The sequence below is a fragment of the Setaria viridis genome, chromosome 3, assembly GCF_005286985.2.
Source record: "Setaria viridis chromosome 3, Setaria_viridis_v4.0, whole genome shotgun sequence".
Classification (NCBI taxonomy): Eukaryota; Viridiplantae; Streptophyta; class Magnoliopsida; order Poales; family Poaceae; genus Setaria; species Setaria viridis.
The window spans coordinates 33,884,334-33,908,683 of NC_048265.2; the positions used below are offsets into that span (position 1 = coordinate 33,884,334).

Genomic DNA, 24,350 nt, shown 5'->3' on the forward strand with positions numbered 1-24,350 from the left:
AGGAGAGCTGCATATAATTGCATTAATAGAAGGATAGAGTTACAACACCCACATGCATCCCTCGGAATAAACAGATTACATTCACGTCTGATAACAAAAACACCTGTCCTCGTAGCCTAATTACTCACTTTATTAGGGGCTTTGATGAAGGAAAGCCCCTTGGCTCCTGCCAGAACATGAGAAGTTTGTGGACAAGTTGGCCTGTCGGCCGTTAACATGAAACTATAACGCTGTTGAAGCTGATTGCACGTGGTCTATTCTCGGTAGAATGCTACAATCTGTGCTGCGGTTTTGGCAAGTTTGGCAACAGTGAACCAAGCTGGAATATATCCATCTCATAGACATTGCCAGTTTCCTAGAAAGTTTGTAGGAAGGTCACAGTTCAGTAAAATTGGTCTTATTTTTCCTAGAAAACCAATCCAATACAGGAAAAGTGGAAAGTTGGGATAACTAGAATTAGTTATTGTTCAAGGGCAATGAAATTCCTTTTATCTGGTCCATGACAGTTTGATTAGAAACTGGTGAGTCGAGGCTTGCTAACACAGATCAAGAAGAAACACCACCTCTCCTATACTTTTGGATAAGAGGAAAATTAACATTCCGCAAAATAAGTAACCAAGAACTCCATGCTTTGTATCCAAATTGCAGCGGTGACAATTTTGCATAATGGGAGAACATAAATTACTTATATGGAAAGCAGATCAAGCTCCTAGCAAACAACACCAAAGATTGAATCTCAGTTATGTATGGGTCTTCGCCGCTTTGACCGCATGTAGTCAGTGTCCCACCACCATGGCAGCTTCTCCTTCCTGGGTGCCCCAGCTTCTTCATGCAACCTTGTGGCCTTTCCAAAAGCTTCACCCCAAAATAGAAGTGGATAGAGAAGATGTTAGTACACAATTGTATCCTTGAAGATGTGAACAGACCAAATACGGGAGATGGAACTCACTAACCTTGTCTTTGTTGCAGAGAAGCAACGGGAACGAGCAGGGCAGCAACTACAACAAAGCACAGAACCGTGGAAGCTCTCATCAGGCTTCTCTGCGGCGCTTCTTCTCCCTCCGCCCTTTAGTGCTAATCCCTCTACTGAGTCATGTTATCTCGTGGTAAGAGGAAGGGATCCAACGAAGATAAAGCAACACTAGTCTTATACTGCTTCAGTTTTGTCTCAGTTGAAGTAGAGTAGCAGAGTAGACCTGTGAGTGCATCCAATGTCCTAGGGACAAAATGTTTTTTTAGGTGTTTTGCTATTTGTAAAATACCTAGGGACAAAATCTTTGTTCTGTCAAGAATTGGTGACAGGATCTTTGCATAGTTCCAAAGCTGTCCCTTGTAGCTTTTGTGGGAAACCGTCTTGATGTTAGTAGATTTAGATAAGTGCTTTTATGAATTTGGAGCTTTTATTCTTATGATGAATAAAGAACCACTTAATTCCATTCGGACTTTTCTAATTTGTGACGTTAAAAACATATCAGATATTACGTTTTTCCTACTTTAACAAAATGGAGGAATATAAGCAATTCTGACGGAGATTTGGACCCTTCAGTATTAATTTGGTCTCTGCCTTCTGATGAAAATAAACCAAATTTGGCAACAAAAAAATAGTTGTTCGGATCGTATCCAAGCCGTATTTAAGCCGAGTAAAATTTCGGAGAGCATTTCGTCACCCTTCGATTGCCAGCATTTGACGCTAGATTTTTTGTTCGAACTGCTCTGTATTCGTGTATGTTAAATATTAGCAAACCAGAAAACGATCAATTTTTGTGGACATTACTAAGTACTCCCTGGATCCTTAACTATATAACTTTAAATTTAAACTAATTAGCTTATTTTAAATCTCATTTACTGGTAGTATTTTGTTTGCCAAGACTGGAAACTTGATAACTAAGTCTGATGAAACTCTCCCCTCCTCTGTCCTCTCAAGTCAACGATTTTCACGATGTGATATAAAAATTAATGTTTATGAAATTCTCATGAAACCTAATTGAGATGGCCTAAGAACAGACCTATGTTGTCGTGTGGCTTTTACTGTTTTTACTTTTTAGGAACAAGCTTGTCCAGTTGTCCTTGGCTCACATACGAAGTTCAAACCCAAAACAAAATACTACTACCGCGCTGATGGCTAGTTCCAGGCTTTCAGCGTAGGTAGGACAAAGTAAGCAAGCACCGAGAAATTCTGTCTCGCATTAGCGGGCATTTCGAGGCATGTTTTGCGGGGGAACCACATGATTAAGTGCTAGACCACATAGGTATAATGATAACGAACACATGGGCACCACAACGTGTGACCCTGTGAACAGGGTAAACAGCACATAGTCATACAGTTTGGACTGCAGTGCCGGTAAAGTCATCAGTCGTTTTACTGGGGTTTAGTCGAGGAAAGTATCCAAGGTAAAAAATTACAGAAACACTGCAGCCTCTTACCACGTAGAAATCAACTGTAAGATCTTATCGCTGAGTATTTCAGAATTTATGTGGACCAGTCAGCTCTGTAACATAGTGAGTGGACTGACATTTTCTTTTTGCAGTTTTCTTTTAATTTGGCGCCGATCTCAGAGCCGTTTCTGGGGAAAAGGTTTAGAATGGTCCAATTGCAAAAACAACAAAAATAAAGACCACTCCGCGGAAGGCCAGTCTCCGTGGAAGTTTTATAAGTATTAAATTTCATGCCGCATCAGTAATTTTGCTGATTTGGCAAGATCTTTTTAAGGAGAGGGAAGGAGAGTTTCATCATATGTGAGAGGAGTTTCATCCCCATGGCACTCAACCAGCACGGTTATCTAGTTCCTAGTCTTGGTCCCAGTCCTAGTAAGAGTGCAATGAGACTGTGCACTGAGACTGCACTCAATTCTCAATGTACAAGGACCCTGCATGTTCTGTATGTTCAATAATTCACAAATTTTTCCCTTCAGATAGAAGATCTTTCGGCTATTCGCCACAATCTGAAGAGACGTGGGAGAGGGCAGGGAGCTTTTCATATTAAAAAAGATCATATAAGATCATGTTTGGATCCATCACTTAAAACTTTAGCTGCTAAGTGACAATGCATGTTTAAAAAAAACCACATGAAAGTTGTATATCTTTTTATCAATAGGGAGATTAAGAGGTACATACAACAACATGGGCTCTTTGATGGATCTCGCTAAACTAGTTTACGTATTAGGTTCTTAGCAAAACCTATGAAATAATTAATAATGTAATTTAGAATAGAGGGAGTATATTATATGAAACATATGTATATCAACTAATAAAAGGGGGAAAAAGACAAGACGTTAGCAGCAAAGATGGACAAGGGGCTGTGGGGGATCGTGACGGGAAGAGAAATAGTCTGTATTTTGCCCGAGTGAAACACTTATAATCTATGCAGAGTAACTCTATGAGTCCAATAAGACTGCGGACGAGGTGGATCCGGGAGCAGCCGGTGGCGGACGGGTGGCATCCACGGCACTAGCCCCTGGTGCTCGCCACTGGGTCGGGGTCCTCTGGGTCGGGAGTCAAGGAGGGAGGATGGTGGCCGGGATAGGTAGGCGTGAGGATGGGGCAGGCCGACAAAATGCAGCTTAGGGTTAGGACGTGAGTCGTAGGATCTCTAAACCAGTGGCTGAGATCGGGCGGTATTGTTGGGCTGAATTAATGTGTTGGGCTATGGGCTGTGATGAGGTTGTTCTACCCGGCTAGAAATAAATAGTTTTCTTTCAAACAATTGCTTATTCAGTCCATTTTATTCAATGATGTATATTTAAAATCTTATAAAGATATATTATGGCATGAAAATTATAATTACATTACTTTCACGAACAACACATACCCAATTATGGTTGTATTAAATGTTCATGCAAAAAAAAGATAAAGTTAGCTATTGACTAGAAAGAGAGTTTACTACAAACATGTGCTCACAAATGAACACCAAATGAAGCAAACCAATACCTCAATTCAATTTTTTTGAAACATTTCATGAACAAACATTACTAAATTAAGTTTATATTAATTTTTAATGAAAAAAGATAAATGGATGAATCTACTTGTAAATATATTTGTTTGTAATTGAAAGATTTTTTTAAAACATATGTAGTTAAAATGTGAAGTAAATCTAGTAAATAGGCACAAATACATTCAAATTCTAAAAGGTATAGTTTTATTAAAAATATAATAAGCTTACTTTCATGAACAAATGAACAAACATAGTTTCATGAAAAAACATATAGTTAATTGTTCATCAATTTTAATCTTTCTAGAGAGTATAGTATGTTCCTATTTGTAGGCCTATTTACCGACTAACGGTTCGATGTAGCAAACACATTTGCTGACTGACCGCTAATAGATAAATATAGATATCTTTACCAACTGACGGTTGCTCTAGAAAATAAGGATCACCGACTGTGTGTTGGGGAGTTTTACCGACTGACTGCTCATTGGTAATAGTAGAGTTTCACCAACTAACATCCATTGCTAATCTGGTGTTGTGGTGTAGTGAGATATCTATTGAGTCCTTGTCCAAATAGGATTTCAGCCACCATACAATAATCTCCACTTTAACCTCAATCCTTTAAAATTATTGTGCTCCTCCAAAAGTTTGCTCCATGTCAATTCCACCTTTTTAATATTTTAATTTTACTTTCATCTTAGGAGTGCCTCCACTATATGAGCTCGTGCACATCACCCCATGCCACATTCTCCTACCATAGCTTTTGTCTTATTTTATTATCTCATAAACATGAGTTAGAAATAATAAAAAGAAAAAAGATACAAAGATATCCGTTTCAGGGTAAAATACGTCCTTCACTTTCAAATTTTTTATTTGGAATTTGGACATTTTCATATGTACCTTTCTTACTTTTTAGAAAGAAAAGCTACTTTTTGGAAAGATTATCCCTACCTTTGTTTATGCTTCAGATTCAAACAAATGACCCACGATCTCCACTGCTTGCTAGTATTGCAAGTTCAGTCACAACACATCTTTCTTTCTATACCTACAATTGTTAGCTTTGGAGCCACCTTTACAGCCTTGCACTTGACTGTGCATGAGATTTAAGTATTTGTCATTGATGAAGTGACTTCCTTCTTCTCATCAGGATTTTTGCCAAACTCCCGATGCTTATACCACCTTTAAGATTTCCTATCACTCAGTATCCTCTATTATTTATATATATATATATATATATATATATATATATATATATATATATATTCATGATTACATGACCAGTCCTAGCAACCTCACATATATTAGATTCTTTTCAAGCTAGGAATATAACAAGCTCATGTTTGTGTGCGATGTGTTCTATTATGCATATCTAATGTAACAATTACCACCTTCATGATTACATAGCCCTCGGAATCCACTAGTGAATAGTTCCATTCTTCAAGCATGTAGAACCTTCATCAAACATCTTCCTGACCAAACATATATTGAAGCAATTGCCTGAATTTAATATCCATTCATGAATAGTACCTGGTTGACTAACAATAAGTACATCACTATCGTCCTCCCAGTGAGTGTATCTATCTCATAGTTTTAATGTGGATAATATTTTATCATGTGACCATGCTCATCACATAGATAACATGCACATCCCCCCTTGCTCTTATCTTCCGTGTTCCCGTGATTCTTCATTTTGCCTACTCCACCTGAAACGATCAATGCTTGATCACCCAAGGATGAAGGTTTATGTGGCTTCTTCAAGGACACTACCCCCAGTAAGTATGCAATGTGGCGGAACCGCCTAATTAACCTGGCTAAAGTACACTTAAGTCGCCTAACACGCGATCATGCACCTTAAACAAGTCAACTTAGTTGACCGTCGGATTTCCTCCGATAAACCACATATACAGGATCGAGAAGCATTGCTCACACGAAGGTGAGTTGTTACAGAGATTACAACATTCCTATCACATTAACATAGTTCAACAATTTATCACATCAGAGTTTAGAAATTCAGACAGAGTTTGCATGGTTTCAAAAAATGAAGAAGTAAAACATGCGGAAGCTAAACGTCGATACACGATATCATGACGAAGCTGATCATGACATCAATGACCCCTGTCCTCGCTGTCCGAGGAGGGATCCCACTCAACTGTCCAACCCGAAGGGAGCTGGGTAGCCCAAGTGACTCTAGCAGCCAAATCATTGACATCTAAGTTACCTGAAAGTAAAGCCACAAGCAAAGCTGAGTATACTAATAAGCAACAAGACTTACCCATCGGGTGGCAACTACTCCACCGACTTCTAGACATGCAAGGCTTTTTAGCTTAGCGGTTTGTTTTGCCAAAAGCATCTAAGTAGATCCTTACTTTCAAGTTTTAGCAGTAGGTTCTAGTAGATTATTTATTCTAGGTAAGCAACCTATTCTAAGCAAGAAAGTTGAGCAATCATTTTATTCCAAGCATCATCATCATTAAATAATCATTCTCTATTCCACTTGTTACTCAGTGCGGAATAGTGATCAAGCAGTCTCAAACTGTGAAAGGCAGACAATTTAAATCAAGTTTCTTAACCTTGCAAGGTGAACCTACTCCCACGATATTACGTACCACAATGGGTACACACATGTCAGCCCTCCCCATCAATTTCCAGACACGTGGCTAGGGCCCACTTCCCTTGGATACAAGGCTCACGGTCCCGGAACTTCACCGTGCCGTGACTGCACTTGTACCCACATGATGCATCAGGGGAACTTCGTTCCAGAGAGAGCGGGGAGTATGCCCACGTCCCGGTTCAATCAGGTACTAGGCTTCCCTATCCTATACTAGGTATGAGATTAGTACTTTCAAACACTTGACTACGAACGCCGACGCATTTTGGCCTTAGCATTTTCCTCACTAGACAGACGGGGCAATCCACCAATCGACCAAAACAGAACATATAGCCCAGCCATGCCCGTCAATCCTTATGGTTGCAACATAAGTAAACAGGCAACTCCTATAGCTCGCGAGTGGCAGGGAATCACTCGACTTTTACCGTGTCCCTATTTAGCATTGCAACTACTCACCTTAACATACTAGTATTCAGCACATAGGTACCTAGGACCATACAACTAGGGTTTCAAGCAACTCCTATGAACGTAAATGCACAAACATAAGCAACTTAAGTAGTTCAGAAATTTAGAAAAACTGGTTTATGCTCCGGGGCTTGCCTTCCTGAACTATGTTAGTTAGCGGGTTGCTAGAAGCTTCAGGAATCTCCTACTCGGCTTTGACGTGGTGCAGCTCGGCAGATTCTTGCTCCTCAGTAGGCGTCAGCTCGTATGTTCCGTCTGCGAGGTTCGCTTCTACACATAGCATATGCAATAGTTTAATTTTCCATCCTTCACATGCAGGATGCAAAACATGAATTATTGTTTATAGCAAAACACCTGTGCGTTGCTACGGTAAAAGATCAATTGTGCTTTTCAAACTAATGATATTTTTTATTTTCATCACTAAATTTTTATTCCACCTCGGTGGGCAAGAGGACGTTTGGTTCCTTACCGCCGCTCGCCTTGCTAGCACCCAAACCGGTGATGGAATAGCTCGATCCAACAGTGGAGTGACCAATCCGGCGGTGGCGAGGCATGATTCAGTAGCGGCGACGCCCGATTTAGTTGCGGGGAGCTCCAATTCGGTGGCGACGGGGCGCGATTCGGCGACGCCAGGGCTCGATTCGGCCGAGGCAAGCTCCGATTCGGTGGCGGTGGGACGATTCCATCCAAAAAAAATGGGACCGGACCAACCCATCCCATCTCACACCCTAAAAGTCCAGATCGAAGCTTAGACAAACTGAGGAAAAAGAAATTATTTGGCAGCACATTACATTTCAAGAACCCAACCAAAAGTTTTATCTGCATCAAGATCTTTTTTTATTGCAATTGAAACATTCACCCATGTAGGTGCAATCTGTTGGAGGTATGCCCTAGAGGCAATCATAGAGATGATGATATTCCATTTGTATCCATGATTTGTATGTTGTGTTCATTGAATATCCATTGAAGGCTACTTGAATTGATTTGCAATTATGTGAATTGTATGTGAAACTCTTTACTTGTATGGTTATTCTAAAGTTGTCCCTAGTCGGAGTTCATGTGAGGACACACATGAATATTAGACTAGCACATGTATTAGTTGATGACTATGTTTCACAAGTCATGGACATGGAGATGTTGAACTAATAATGTGGACACATGTGGAGACATGTGCTAGGACTGACCCAACACGAGAAGTAGTTCTCTCTTTAAACAACATATACGCTTTGTCCTTAGACCTGAGACTGTCGCATGTATTCTAGATGTGGATCGACCTACTTAGGGGCTATCAAACGCTACGCCGTGACAGGGTAGTTATAAAGGTAGCTTTCGGGTTTGTCAAGAAGCATGCTATGAGACATGGTCAGTCAAGATGGGATTTGCTCCTCTCTGATTGAGAGTGATATCTCTGGGCCCCTCGAGTGATCGGATCCGAAAATGCATGGCCATGCTACGTACGGTTAAGAGTTAACCTACAAAGGGATTCCGAATCACAGGATCGAGAAAGAGCGGTCGGCTTGAAGCTAGACCAAATATCGTGAGGCAAAGGGAATAGCATGTATATTATGTTGTGATGGTTCATCTGATATGATCTTCGTGTGCGTATAGGAGTTGACACGTCTTGCTAGAGGCCGCTACCGACTATTGGGCCGAGTAGGAGTACTCGGGCCATGTCTATACGTATCCGAACCCATAGGGTCACACACTTAAGGGGTTGGAAGCCAATTCGGATCTGATCCGAGTTGGATTAGGTTTAGGAGTACTAATGGGCCTCGGATCCAGAGGCCCATCAGGAACCTCTATAAATAGAGGGGTGGGGGCGCCCTAGGGTTTACACCTTTTGGCGAAACACACCTGCCGCGCCTCCCACACCCTCGCCTGTTGCAACTCGCGGATCTAGCAGTCCGGCTTGCGACGCTTCCTCCCTGCACGTGTGGATACCTTGGAGGTGTTGCACCTGCAGCACTTGGACGAGCCGCCGACGAGCCGACAACGAGCCGCGGTACCGGAGGCGATCTTGCTGCACGTGGACGAGCTGCTGAGGAGCTGCTGGACGTGATCGACTACGTACGACTACGTTGATCGACTACGTACGACTACGTGATCGTCTTCACTGCATCGACGCATATCTACATCTTCCGCACCAGTAGTGCGTCGAGTGGTAATCCCGTGATCCTTATACGGCAGTTCTTCCTGGTTATACGCGGTAGAAATTTTGATTTGCGCTAGTGTAGCCTACCTCGTATCCCTACAGTGGTATCAGAGCTGTAGCTGATTAGTTTTGGATTCGGGATGTGTGCATATGGAGATATGCGAGTTTTCTGTTGGATCTATGTCCTGGTTTCGTGCCCTTGCTGCAATGGTAGTGTAACGACATACTCCTACCGGTCGGTTTCCGCCATCGGAGTTAAGTGATACACGTAAATCCAGTTGCAGTGAGCGAAGATCAATATGATTGGTCGAATCGAGATCCAGGGTCACACGGCAGGCGCATTAGATGTGCAATAGTAGATGGGATCTACTGCCGGGGTCGGGATTTTACCGTATGCGTATGCTTCGGTAAATCAGCCGTAACTTTTCGGTACGATCTCGGATCGGGGCGATTTTTATACGAAAATTGATCTACAGAAAAAGTTACACATGAATTTCAACTGCTTTGCCGTTTTCGGTGAGATTAGATTTCCCAAATTCGGCTTGGAAGATGGAGTTTCGGGCCTCCGAAGTTTGGAACGTTAGGACGCCTAACTCTGTTTTGCAGGATGTATGTATGTATCTTGTGATCAGTATGGCCCCCTTGTGTATGTGATGCATGTGTGTAACTCATTCGTGACCTGCGTGTCACGCGTACGGCAACACGGCAGGAGCCATATGTGTTGTCACTTTATTGTATTTAATGGTCTGCGTACCAATCTGTGATGATCCAAGCAACTATGTAATCTTCATTACTAGATTCTTTACTAGCTATTAGGCGTAATAGCATGCTCTAGTTCTTGGAGGACTCATCACCAGGAGGATGGCGCACATGGAACATGGAGATGGAGATCACCATGGTGAACAGGTTCTATGGAGATGGAGATCACCATATGAAAACGGGCCATACTGTGTCACAAGCTGTGTGAATATTATTCTGTTTATGTTTTACTTTCTGCATGCTGTGATGTTAGAAGTAGAACGATCCCTCGCAAATTTTAAGTTAGTATGCCCTCCCAACTAAAACTTGCACCGTCCCATGTCTTGTACAATTAGTGGTGGGTCTATGAAATTATGGTGCCACTAGTTTTCCTTGACTAGACGGGTTTGTGTCGGACACTTACACGCATAAGGGTTGGTTTGCTTAACAAAGTTATCTTAACGGTTAAGGACCTTGGGGTATAAAGGTTGGGCGCCGAGACATAGAGATGTCACCCAACAACAGGAGTCATATGTGATATGATTAGTAAAAGTTGCTTACCGATCTACCTCGTTTGCTAGCGGTGATGCTAAAGCTCACTAGTAGACTTGTTAGTTGTGGATCCTGAATCACTAAGTTTCAATAGAGGGATATTGATTTTAGTGGGAGTAGATTCTGTTAAAATAGTTTAATGTAATTTGCTCTATCATGGATACGTTTGTCTTAGTGTATTTTGCATTACTTTTGTTGTAGATTAAATGGCACCTAGCAACACCACCGCATCGTTTGCTTTGCGGTCGGTCCTTGAGAAGGACAAGTTGAATGGAACAAACTACTCGGATTGGATCCGTGACCTGAGAATTGTTCTCAGGGCTGAGAAAAAGGAAGATGTTCTAGACACCCCACTACCACCAGTACCTGCTGATGATGCATCTGCTGCCGTTAAGGCTGCTTACAAGAAGGCATTTGATGCTAATCTTGAGGTAAGCTGCCTTATGCTTGCTTGCATGGAACCTGAGCTGCAGATGCAGTTCGAAACAAATCATGAGGCACACGATATGATCGTGGCGCTCAAGGACATGTTCCAGACACAGGCTAGGACCGAAAGGTTCAATGTGTCCAAAGCCTTTCTGGAGTGCAAGTTAGCAGAAGGCGCAGCAGTAGGACCACATGTAATCAAGATGGTTGGTTACACTCAGCGATTGGAGAAGCTGGGCTTCCCAATGGGCAAAGAGTTGGCCACTGACTTCATTCTTTCATCTCTTCCGCCTAGCTATGGGAACTTCATCTCGAACTACCATATGCATGGGACGGAGAAGGGTTTGAATGAACTGTGTGGTATACTCAAGACAGCAGAGGTAGACATTAAGAAAAGCGCTAGTACCAGCCATGTGATGGCTGTACAGAACAAGCCTACCTTTAAGAAGAAGGGCAATTCTTGGAAGAAGAAGGGCAAGGCTGGAGTGTCCAAGCCAAACCCAGCGCCCAAGGCTAAAGCTGGACCTGCTCCAGATAAAGAGTGCTTTTACTGTCATGAACTTGGTCACTGGAAGAGAAACTGCAAGCAGTACCTAGCTTCGTTGAAGAACGGCGGAAGTAAGAGTACTTCTACCTCAGGTACGCTTGTTGTTAATGTTATAGACAACATATTTCTCGCGGATACAATTATTAATTCTTGGGTATTTGATACCGGATCGGTTGCTCATATTTGCAATTCGATGCAGGGAATGATAAGAAGTAGAAGCGTGGAAAGAGGAGAAGTTGATTTCCGCGTGGGCAATAATGCAAGAGTTGCTGCGTTGACCGTCAGGACGATGCAACTCCACCTCGCGTCAGGATTTATTATGGAGTTGAATAATTGTTATTTTGTTCCTAGTTTAAGTCGAAACATTTTGTCTCCTTCATGCTTGATGAAGGATGGCTATTCATTTGCGAGTGAAAACAATGGTTGTGTGATCTCTAAGAATAATATGTTTATGGCTTTTGCACCCATTGTGAATGGATTATTTGTTTTAAATCTTGATGGTTCACCTGTCTGTAATGTAAGTGCTAAAAGGCCTCGGCCTAATGATTTGAGTCCTACCTACTTGTGGCATTGTCGTTTGGGTCATATAAGTGAAAAGCGCATGAAGAAGCTCCATTCTGATGGACTTCTAACTTCGTTTGATTTTGAATCATACGAGACATGTGAGGCTTGCTTGCTGGGCAAGATGACCAAGACGCCTTTCACAGGATTTCCTGAGAGAGCAGTAGACTTGTTGGAACTCGTACATAGTGATGTATGCGGACCAATGAGCACGACGGCTAGAGGAGGATTCCAATACTTCATAACTTTCACTGATGATTTTAGTAGATATGGCTATGTCTACTTGATGAGGCACAAGTCTGAAACCTTTGAAAAGTTCAAGGAATTTCAGAATGAAGTTGAAAATCAGCGTGGCAAGAAAATGAAGGCCTTACGATCTGATCGTGGAGGCGAGTATTTGAGCCACGAGTTTAGCAATCATCTAAAGAGTTGCGGAATTGTTCCACAACTTACGCCGCCTGGAACACCTCAGAGAAACGGTGTGTCCGAGCGACGTAATCGAACTTTGTTAGACATGGTTTGATCAATGATGAGCCAGTCGGACCTACCGTTGTCATTTTGGGGATACGCTCTAGAAACAGCAGCTTACACACTTAATAGGGTACCATCTAAATCCGTAGTTAAGACACCATATGAGATATGGACTGGAAAGGTTCCTAGTTTGTCTTTTCTAAAGATTTGGGGATGTGAAGTGTTTGTCAAGCGACTTCAGTCGGACAAGATCACACCCAAGCCGGATAAGTGCATTTTCGTGGGATATCCAAAGGAAACATTGGGATATTATTTCTACAACCGATCAGAAGGCAAAGTGTTTGTCGCTCGGAACGGGGTTTTCCTAGAGAAAGAGTTTCTCAAAGGAGAAAAGAGTGGAAAGACAATGCATCTTGAAGAAGTTCAAGATGAGCCAATCGGGCAAGAATCAATGAGTGATGCTAACGTAGCAGAACAAGTTGAGATACCCATGGCAAGAGAAGCACCGCCACAACCATGGAGGTCAGCAAGGCTCCGCGAAATGCGAGAAATATTATTGTTGGACAATGATGAGCCTGCGACATATGCAGAAGCAATGATGGACCCAGACTCCGAAAAATGGTAGAGTGCCATGCAATCCGAAATAGAGTCCATGGGAGACAATCAAGTTTGGAACTTGGTTGACCTGCCTGATGGTGTTAAAGCCATAGAGTGCAAGTGGATCTATAAGAAGAAAAAGGACATGGATGGAAATGTTCACATCTATAAAGCACGACTTGTCGCAAAAGGTTTTCGACAAGTTCAAGGAGTTGACTACGACGAGACCTTCTCGCCCGTAGTGATGCTTAAGTCCATTCGGATTATTCTAGCTATAGCTGCATATTTCGATTATGAGATATGGCAGATGGATGTCAAGACAGCTTTCCTAAATGGAAACCTAGCTGAGGACGTGTATATGATACAGCCCGAGGGTTTTGTCGATCCGAAAAATGCTGGAAAGGTATGCAAGCTTCAGAGATCCATTTATGGATTGAAGCAAGCATCTAGGAGTTGGAACATTCGTTTTGATGAAGTGGTCAAAGGGTTTGACTTCACCAAGAACGAAGAAGAGTCTTGTGTTTACAAGAAGGTTAGTGGGAGCTCTGTAGTATTTCTAATCTTATATGTGGATGACATATTACTGATTGGAAATAACATTCCTATGCTTGAGTCCGTAAAGACTTCACTGAAAAATAGTTTTTCGATGAAGGACTTAGGGGAAGCGGCATATATTCTGGGTATTAAGATCTATAGAGATAGATCGAGAAGGCTTATAGGTTTAAGCCAAGATACTTACATTGACAAAGTGTTGAAGCGGTTCAGCATGGAAGAGGCAAAGAAAGGGTTCTTGCCTATGTCACATGGCATACATCTCAGCAAGACTCAGTGTCCTTCGACTGCTGATGAGCGGGATCGCATGAGTAGAGTGCCATATGCCTCGGCTATTGGATCTATCATGTATGCAATGATAAGTACTCGCCCAGATGTTTCATATGCGCTAAGTATGACAAGCAGACACCAATCTGATCCAGGTGAGAGTCACTGGACAGTGGTGAAAAACATTCTTAAGTACTTGAGAAGGACTAAAGATATGTTCCTCATCTATGGAGGTGAGGAGGAGCTCGTTGTAACAAGTTACACCGATGCTAGTTTCCAAACCGACAGAGATGACTCAAAGTCACAATCAGGATTTGTGTTCACGCTAAATGGTGGTGCTGTTAGTTGGAAGAGTTCCAAGCAGGAGACGGTGGCCGATTCTACGACAGAAGCCGAGTACATCGCGGCTTCGGAAGCCGCGAAGGAAGGTGTTTGGATAAGGAATTTCCTCATTGAGCTTGGTGTGTTCCCGGATGCATCCAGCCCATTGAATCTCTACTGTGATAATAATGGGGCAATTGCGCAAGCAAAGGAGCCAAGGAACCACCAGAAGAACAAACACGTAATGCGGCGATTTCATCTCATTCGAGACTTCGTTAACCGGGGTGAGATCAAGATATGCAAAATACACACGGATCTGAACATTTCTGATCCGTTGACAAAACCACTCCCGCAGGCTAAGCATGATGCGCATGTAAGAGCTATGGGTATTAGGTACCTTCTAGATTGACTCTAGTGCAAGTGGGAGACTGTTGGAGGTATGCCCTAGAGGCAATCATAGAGATGATGATATTCCATTTGTATCCATGATTTGTATGTTGTGTTCATTGAATATCCATTGAAGGCTACTTGAATTGATTTGCAATTATGTGAATTGTATGTGAAACTCTTTACTTGTATGGTTATTCTAAAGTTGTCCCTAGTCGGAGTTCATGTGAGGACACACATGAATATTAGACTAGCACATGTATTAGTTGATGACTATGTTTCACAAGTCATGGACATGGAGATGTTGAACTAATAATGTGGACACATGTGGAGACATGTGCTAGGACTGACCCAACACGAGAAGTAGTTCTCTCTTTAAACAACATATACGCTTTGTCCTTAGACCTGAGACTGTCGCATGTATTCTAGATGTGGATCGACCTACTTAGGGGCTATCAAACGCTACGCCGTGACAGGGTAGTTATAAAGGTAGCTTTCGGGTTTGTCAAGAAGCATGCTATGAGACATGGTCAGTCAAGATGGGATTTGCTCCTCTCTGATTGAGAGTGATATCTCTGGGCCCCTCGAGTGATCGGATCCGAAAATGCATGGCCATGCTACGTACGGTTAAGAGTTAACCTATAAAGGGATTCTGAATCATAGGACGACGAGCCGACGACGAGCCGCGGTACCGGAGGCGATCTTGCTGCACGTGGACGAGCTGCTGAGGAGCTGCTGGACGTGATCGACTACGTACGACTACGTTGATCGACTACGTACGACTACGTGATCGTCTTCACTGCATCGACGCATATCTACATCTTCCGCACCAGTAGTGCATCGAGTGGTAATCCCGTGATCCTTATACGGCAGTTCTTCCTGGTTATACGCGGTAGAAATTTTGATTTGCGCTAGTGTAGCCTACCTCGTATTCCTACACAATCCTTGCAAGAGATTCCTAGTAAATCAGGGAGAAACTATTAGTTACGGAAATCTGAGTAGATGCTTAGTAGAAAAAAAATCTCACCTTCTCAATTATCACAGGAGAATTTCCTATAGGATCAATCTTATTCATTGGCCCCTCGTCCTCAGGGAAGAACTTACGCAACACTTTCTCATTTTTCTCCGGCTCAACATAGAGGAAAGGGAAAGCTGCTGCGCGACCATCCCTTGACAAGTTTGGGATAGGCTTGACAATAATATGATCAGGCTCTGCCATCAAGATATACCTGCACATAGTATAAAGTTAATTGAACTATTGAGTCTGGAGAATGATCACTGATTATCAACTAAACTTACAGTAAACTTACTCTTCCTTTATGTCTGCCTTCTGGAGCCACTGAACAAATGCCCACGGCCGATTCAGAACAATGTATCCCTGAGATGTTAGATGAACTATGTTATAATGACAAAAATAAAAGCAGCATCTAGTTTCTAGTAATAAGGGTCAGTCATAAAAGCATTTATGCTCTCGAATTGTAAATGTTTTGAGCAATACTTGAAGTTTTAAATCATCAGTACACAATTGCAACAAGAAAAATAAGCATCAACAGGATGCGGACAAGCAGCAACAGTTGCAGTTCACTTTTTTTTAAAACAAAAGTTGCAGTTCACAACAGGATGGCAAGAAGCCTGCAGTGCACACCCCACAGGATGAACCAGTGGTTTTAACTTGGTTCAGACGCAATATGATGAAAAAGGCTGTTATCAGCAGGTTACCTTGCATATGATTCATTGATTCTGGAGGAGTATTATCACCACAACACGTCATTTCAATCATCAAGACCCTTGTCATGGACAGTTCGGTTGTCCTTATGAGGCTGGGAAATCCAATGCAACCCATCAAGCAATTCTGAGTACATCCTCTGGTCCCAGCCCTCGCTTCCTCCATTTCAGCTCCTCCAGCACCTCAAACGCCTGCTCAGTTTGCCCAGCCCAGCACATCTCCTCCAGAAGTGTCCTGTATGTGATCATATCCGGCTTCCTCTTGCAATCCAACATATCCAGCAGCACCCGCCTCAATACCTCGAACCTCCATTCCAATGCCAACGCCGACACAACGATCATGTACATGCCTCCGGATGGCACAAATCCCTTCTCCCTCATCTCTGCAAAATACACCATGCCCTTGTCTGCCCAGCCTTTCTGAAACATGGCCTTGACAATGTAGCCATAGGTGAACTCGTTTGGCTCGCAGCCACACAGTGGCATTTCACGGAACACCTTGAGCGTGTCGTCCACCTCCACGCACCGCGTGTAGGCCTTGATGACGAGGTTGAGCAGGAAGGTGTTTGGGACAACACTGGAGGCCTTCGTCTGGCGGGAGAGGGACCGGACGGCGTGGAGGTAGACCATTGACGAGGCACGTGACCCACGCCGCGAACTGCTTGTCCGGCGGAGCTCGAACGGGGGACCACTCTGGGGTGGCGGTTTCAGGGTCCGGATGGGGAGAGGATGGGGAGGTGGTGGTGAGGCGGTGGGGGTGGAGCAGACGGAGGTGGCGCGGGAGGCGGCGAGCAGCGCCATGGTGCAGTGGGCTCCGCCCGTTCCAGTTCCACTGGATTTCAAGAGGCTCATGAGGGGGGGTGGCGGAGGGGGCGGCGCCGCGGTGGGCGGTGGAGCGGGCGGCCGGGGCCGAGGCCGAGGCCCGCCACCAAGCGCTCGGCTGACCTTGCCGCCGAGGCCGCGCGGGGTAGTGGCGGGGCACCCTGCTCCGGCTGCCGCCTGCGCCCAATCCCCTCCTGCGGCTCTGTTGTGGAGAAAGGAGAAGCCTTTTCCCCTTAACCACCACCCTTCCCTCTTTTTTCCATCCGAGCCCCAATCTGTTAGCATTTGGACTGCGGGTTGATTTCACAAAATTGGAGGGATGTTTTTGCAAAATTACCACGACGGTTGAAGGATTGAAAGAAACATCCTCTCTTTAATATTAGGTATAGAAGTGTAAATTGCATTTCGACCACATTCACCTAAATAAGGTTTTAAACTTTCATTATCTTCATGAAGTAAGGTATGTTGTGGTATAAAACTCGGGGTCGACTTTGATGGTGATTGTGTACACATATAAGGTTTTACAACTTAGACTTCACAAAGAAAGGTAGGGTCACTCTAGGGTTGCTCAAGGTTCATTTGGAAAGTTATCCTGTTTTTGAATGTTTTTCTGTACCTCTTCTGAAATTACCATTTTACCCTTATTATTACTTAATTTGTCTCTATTTCTTTTCATTAGCTTTAACTTCCATAATTCATTTCAATGGCATATGATTGGATATGGGTGTGAAACTTTTATAGAGACTTCTCACTACCATTTCTAAGCTACTGCAGAAATTTGGAGTCCATTTGATTATTAAAAAACACCAAAATTATTTCATTATCCTAAGGTAGCAAGCACTTAACTATTTTTAACTTGCTTTACACAGAGAGTTTGTTGCTGAAATTTTAACAGTGAGTTACATAGGTGCAACAGCGTATTTGGTGAATTTGTCAGGATTTTTGGTGAAGGACCCCCATTTCCATATTTTTTCCTTCATTTAAATTTGTACAAAAAGTTAACCATATTTCACTCAGTCTCCTGCAGTAACCATTATTTTTCCTAGCACCAGCTTACTAAAACAAACCTATCAGAAGTGGTTTTGCTATTTTACTATTTTTCTATGATTTACTATGCATTTAATGGCTTAAACAAGATTTAAATCATAGAGCATTACTTTTAACAGCGACATGTGTGAGAACATTTTTTCTAGGAAACTTCACAACTCACTGATTCTAACAAAAGTGGTCTGGCATTTTTTTGAGTTTTCTACAATTAGTTAGGCATTTTCAAAGTTCAGCTCATTTATTCAAAACTTAAATCAGAAAGGCAGTTGCAGTTTTACGCAGGGACCCTAGACATGTCGAACAATCACAGATAAGCCCTGAAAACTAACGTGAAGGACCCTGGACAAAACCAGCCGGTGAAGGAGCGCGACGCGGCGGAGAGCTGGCGTGCGCGGAGGGGCAAGCAAGGCGGCGGGTTGGGCAGAGGAGATCACGGCCAGAGGATAGGATCAGCTCGCGAGGCTATTGGGCACGGCGGCACGTCGTTTTGTCCCATTGTGCCGATGATAGAGCGAGCGGAGCTCACCGGTGGTGCTGGGCCATGCGACGGCGACGTCCTAGAGCACGCAGTACGTGCTCTAGTGAAAGGGGTGCGACGTGGGTGAAGGGGTGATGTTTGGGCAGGGTTTGTTTGAAATTTTTCAACTAAACTTGAAATTTGTCCTTTCTATGATTTATTGTTCACAGGTCAGGCTTCAAATTCTACAAAAGGGTTGGGTCCAAAATCAAGCTAGATTTTAAGATACAAGGCTTCAAAGTTTGGTGGAACGCCTAAAATTTAGACTTAGCTGATTTTCACGATTTGGGCTGAGTTGATTGTTTTGGCTGACTTTGACTCAAGTTTTGGAAAGGTTCTGGTGAGTTTTCGACCCAGGTCAATTAATTGAAGTTGTAGTAGACTTGTAGCACTCAAACTTTTCTAAAGGGTTTGACTCGAGTTCATATACAAATTTGTGAGAAACAAAGCTGCCAAGATGAGGATTTTCACTGTTTTCAGCACTTGGAGTTTTGAAGTGACTTTGACTTGCTACTGATTTTGATTCTAGGTTTTGAACTTCTTCCTCTCCAAAGTAACAAAAGCTCAAATAATCAAAGTTGTTTGTTTTGAAAAGTTTTACCACTCTTATATTGGCAAAAATAAAAGTTGTTATATAAAATTTTGAATTTTAAATTAACCCCAAAATAAGGGTAATTTTGACCTTTCACGTGCTAGATCAGTGCCTAACCATCCTATCCAAGCTTAAGAAAGGCTAATTTGGCTAGGGTTGTTACATCCTACCCCCTTAAAAGGAATCTTGCCCCGAGATTCAAGTGAAGTGAGATGGGTGTAGCTGTGTACGTATCTCCCTGGTCGAAAAGAAAACCGCGGAAGTGTTGATTAAGATACTCCTATGTTTTCCATGTAGCTTCATGTTCGGTGTGGTTACTCTACTGAATTTTGAACATCTTTACTGCTTGTCTTCAGGTTCGCGTCTCCTTACGATCAAGAATCTTAACTGGATACTCCACGTAAAAGAGGTTGGGTTCGATCCATACATCTTCGTGCTCAATAATTTCAACTAGGACTCGAACACACTTCTTTAGTTGAGACACATGAAAGACGCCGTGGATAGCGGAGAGTTTTGGTGGAAGCTTTATCAAGTAGGCAACTGGTCCACAGATCTTCGTGATTTCATACGGACCGATGTAGCGAGGAGCTAACTTCCCTTTTACTCCGAACCTATGTACACCTTTGGTTGGTAAAACTTGAAGGTATACATGGTCTCCAATAGCAAATTGCAAAGGCTTCCTCCTCTTATTGAAGTAGCTCTTCTATCTTGATTGTGCGGCCTTAGGGTTTTCGTGAATCACTCTTACCTTCTCTTCCACGTCAGTTACCAAATCTGGTCCATATACGGTTCTTTCTCCTGCTTGGGACCAACTTAGCGGAGTTCGACACCTGCAACCATACAAGGCTTCAAATGGTGCCATCTTTATGCTAGCCTGGTAGCTGTTGTTGTACGAGAACTCAACTAACGTTAGGCACTTGTCCCAGTTCTTGTAATAATGAGTGACACAAGCTCATAGCATATCCTCTAAGATTTGATTTACCCTCTCAGTTTGCCCATCTATCTGAGGGTGGTAGGTGGAACTGCAGATCAACTTGGTGCCAAGTGCAGCATGAAACTGCTCCTAAAAACGTGCTACAAACTGAGCACCTCGATCGGAGATGATCATCTTGGGCACTCCATGTAGGGAAACAATGCAATCCAAATATAGGTCAGCATACTTCTGGCCTAAGTAGGTCGTGTGAACAGGGAGAAAGTGTGCCATCTTGGTAAGTCTGTCCACGATGACCCATATGGAAAAATGCTTTCAGGAAGTGTTGGGTAACTCAACGATGAAGTCCATGCTGATATCTTCCCATTTCCATGAGGTTATGGGTAGCGGTTGAAGTGTACCTTCTACCTTCAAGTGGCTTGCTTTCACTCTCTGACATGTATCACATTCCGACACATACTGAGCAATCTCTAGCTTCATCCCAGACCACTAGAAATTTTGTCAGAGGTCGTGGTACATTTTGGTGCTACCAGGGTGAATAGAGAATTTAGAAAGGTGTGCTTCATCCAAAATTTTCTTTCTGAGATCGGGATTGGCGGGAACAACTAGTCGGTCCTCGTACCATACTACTCCCTTCCAATCCTGTCGGAAATGCTTGTATCCCTCATCTTTCTATGCCAACTTCTTCTTGATGAGCTTTATCTCCTTGTCCTCCAACGGTGCCAAGATGATTTGGTCATCCAAGGTGGGTTCGCTAGCTATGTGGCTCGATGTGCCGTGAGGAATAATCTCCAAATTCAGCTTCCTCATCTCGGAACACAAGGTCTCGGTGAACTTGTCTGCGGAGAGATAGTTGCAAGTGGATAAGAGCATTGACAACTACATTGGCTTTTCCTAGATGATAATGCACCTCTAAATCATAATCCTTAATCAACTTCAACCATCTTCTTTGGGGCATGTTCAAATCAGCTTGGGTGAAGATGTACTTAAGGCTCTTATGGTCGGTATAGATGTTACAATGAGTGCCCATAAGATAATGTCTCCACATATTTAGAGCATGTATTACCGCTGCTAGCTCCAGGTCGTGAGTCGGGTAATTCTGCTTGTGTGGCCATAACGCATGTGAAGTGTAGGCAATGACTCGGTTGTCTTGCATAAGAACACATCCAAGTCCAGTGCCAGAAGCATCACAATAGACGTCAAACGGCTTGGCAGTGTCGGGCTGTGCTAAAACTGGTGCAGAGGTCAGCAAGTCTTCTCAACGTGTGGAAGGCTTCTTCACATTTTTCACTCCACATAAATTTGACTCCTTTTTTCAATAGTTCGGTCATATAGGCTTAGCTATCTTGGAGAAGTCAGGAATGAATCATTGATAGTAGCCTGCTAGACCAAGGAAGCTTTGAATTTGATGAACCGAAGTGGGTGGCTTCCAATCCATCACTTCCTGTACCTTGCTTGGGTCAACTGCTATGCCTTCGCTGGATATGGTATGTTCTAAGAATTTCACACTGTCCAGCCAGAATTCGCACTTGGAGAATTTGGCATACAACTGGTGTTCTCTTAGTTGTTGAAGGACAATGCGGAGGTGTTCAGCATGTTCCTCCTCATTCTTGGAGTACACGAGAATGTCGTCGATGAAGACCACGACAAACTTGTCAAGCTCGGGTATGAAAACTGAATTCATGAGGTACATGAAATAGGCTGGAGCATTTGTAAGCCCGAAGGACATGACCAAGTACTCATACAATCCATATCGCATAGAGAAAGTGGTCTTAGAATGTCGCATGGATGGATCTTGATTTGATGATGACCAGAGTGGAGATCAATCTTGGAAAACACTCTGGCTCCGGCTAGCTGATCAAAGAGAACATCAATGCGGGGTAAAGGGTACTTGTTTTTGATAGTTACCGCATTGAGGATTCGATAGTCCACGCACATTCGCAGACTATCGTCCTTTTTCTTCACAAACAAAGTTGGGCAGCCCCAAGGTGACGTGCTTGGGTGAATGGAACCTTTCTCTAACAATTTGTGCAACTAGGTCTTTAATTCTGCCAGCTCTGCAGGTGGCATCTAGTATGGCCTCTTGGATATCGGTGCTATGCGTGACTGCAGCTCTATGGCAAACTCGATATCTCTATCTGGGGGCATGCTTGGCCAGTTATCCGGAAACACATCGGGATACTCGCACACCAGGGAATATCCTCTATCCGGGACTCAATGGCTGGGAAGGCACAAGAATTTATGCACTCTCAGGCTGGCAAGTGCAGTGTTGAAGGTCCGAGGGTAGGTGAGTTTATTTGGATGACCCGTGCTGCCATGTCTAGGGTGACTTTGTGCCGAGTCATCCAATCCATTCCCAGAATTATATCGATGCCCTCAAAACCCAAGATAATAAGGGTGGTTTTGAAAAATTTTCCACCTAACTTGATGGGTACTCCACATGTTATTTGGTGTGAAGCAATTTTACCACCAGGGTTTGAGATAATGTAAGCTCCTTTGGTGTGATAGAAACCCAAATCACATTTACCACTAAACTTTGGCCTGATAAAGCTATGCAATGCACCAGAATCAAATAATATAATGGCAGACTGGTTGTGGACAGAAAAAGTGCCCATCATGACTAGTGCGCCCTCTAGAAGGTCCGCGAAACTGGTGAAGGTGAGTTTCCCTGCCTGACCTGAACCTTTGGCCTCTTGCCTTTATTCTTGTTTGAGCTCGGTCCTTGACTCTGGGCCTTGTTCTGGGGACAATCTTTGGTGAAGTGGTTTGGGCTCCCACAAGTGAAACAGCGATTTCCATAGCCAGGACGGAGTGGCGGCAAAGCATTTGGCCTTAGGCCTTGCTGCTGAAAACCGGGGAAGCGAGGAGCTTCCTGCTGCTGTGGTGGTCGGATCACCCATCGGCCTTGCTGTGGAGTCCTCTATAGAGCTTTCGGGGAAATCAGCCAGAACTTTGGCGCTGGGGCACTGGGAGAGGCATCGGCGCTTTTCTCTTCTTGGCCTTGAGGGCTACGATGCAATCCTCCTGAGAAATAGCTAGACTAACCAGCTCGTGGAAAGTGTCCACTTTTACCAGGTTCAGCCTTTCTTTATGCTTGAGACTGAGGCCTCTTCGGAATCTGTCCTACTTCTTCTCGTCAGTATCTGCGTGATAACCCACGTATTGGCACAAGTCATTGAAGGCTTGTGCATACTGGAGCACACTGCGGTTGCCCTGGTGAGTGTGAGGAATTCATTCAGCTTCCTTTCAAGAAGACCTTCAGAAATATGATGCCTCTTGAAGGAGGTCTTGAATTCCACCCACGTAACCACGTGGTCAACGAGAAGCATGGCGTGGTAGTGATCCCACCATAGCCATGCTAATCCTCACAGTTGCTGTGCTGCAAACTTCACCTTGTTCTCATCGGGTCAAGGTGAGGTGAGGAGCGTGAGTTTGGACTCAATTGTGCGAATCCAAGAGTCAGCGTCGAGCGGCTCCTCCGTCTTGTGAAACAGAGGGGGCTGAGTGCCGAGGAAATCCTCAAAGCTAGCCACGTGGGGTTGGTGAGCTCTCCCACCGTGTGGCGGTTGCTGCTGCTGCTGGCCCTAAACAATATGGCGAAGCAGCTCCGTTTGGGCAGCAAGGATAGCCTCCATGGTAGGCAGGGGAGGTGGTGGTGGTGTCTGCCTCTGCTTGCTACCACTTGGTGCAAATCCTATGAAATTCTAGCATGTTCTATGCACCATCTGCAAAAGTGAACTTCTCCCATTAGTCACATAATTTTGAAGCTTGCCCATAAGAAGATGAACAAGGTAAATCATGTGCGGGATGTGCAGTATGCTAAACTGAACCACCAGATGGTACGGTGGGCACTACAACATGCCAACGGATCAATCGATGCATCTAGAACTAACCGTGACCGACTGCTTCCACCGATTGATTCGGTGGGTGCCCGGATGCCCCACCAAATGAGTCGGTGCAATCGGCTCGGCTCACGATCAGCTCAAAATCGGCTCAGGTAGATTTTGATGGGAAATAAGGCTACACAGACTATTACGATGGTAACAGTGACTGAGCACTGAATGAGTCGGTGGCTGTGTCAGTGACCGTTGCTAAGTGTACTTGCCACTTGCACCGATTCATACGGTGACCCCTTTGGGCTGTCACC

At 43.7% G+C, this 24,350-nt stretch overlaps 1 long non-coding RNA gene across 1 annotated transcript; it reads right to left on the minus strand.

Moving 5' to 3' along the window:
- Window positions 1-612: 612 nt before the first annotated feature.
- LOC117848702 (uncharacterized) lies at window positions 613-1,341 on the minus strand. Its single transcript, XR_004638918.2, has 2 exons — window positions 954-1,341; window positions 613-855 (listed from the first exon to the last, which is right to left on the minus strand). It is a non-coding gene; the product is annotated as an uncharacterized lncRNA (long non-coding RNA).
- Between the last annotated feature and the right edge of the window lie 23,009 nt (window positions 1,342-24,350).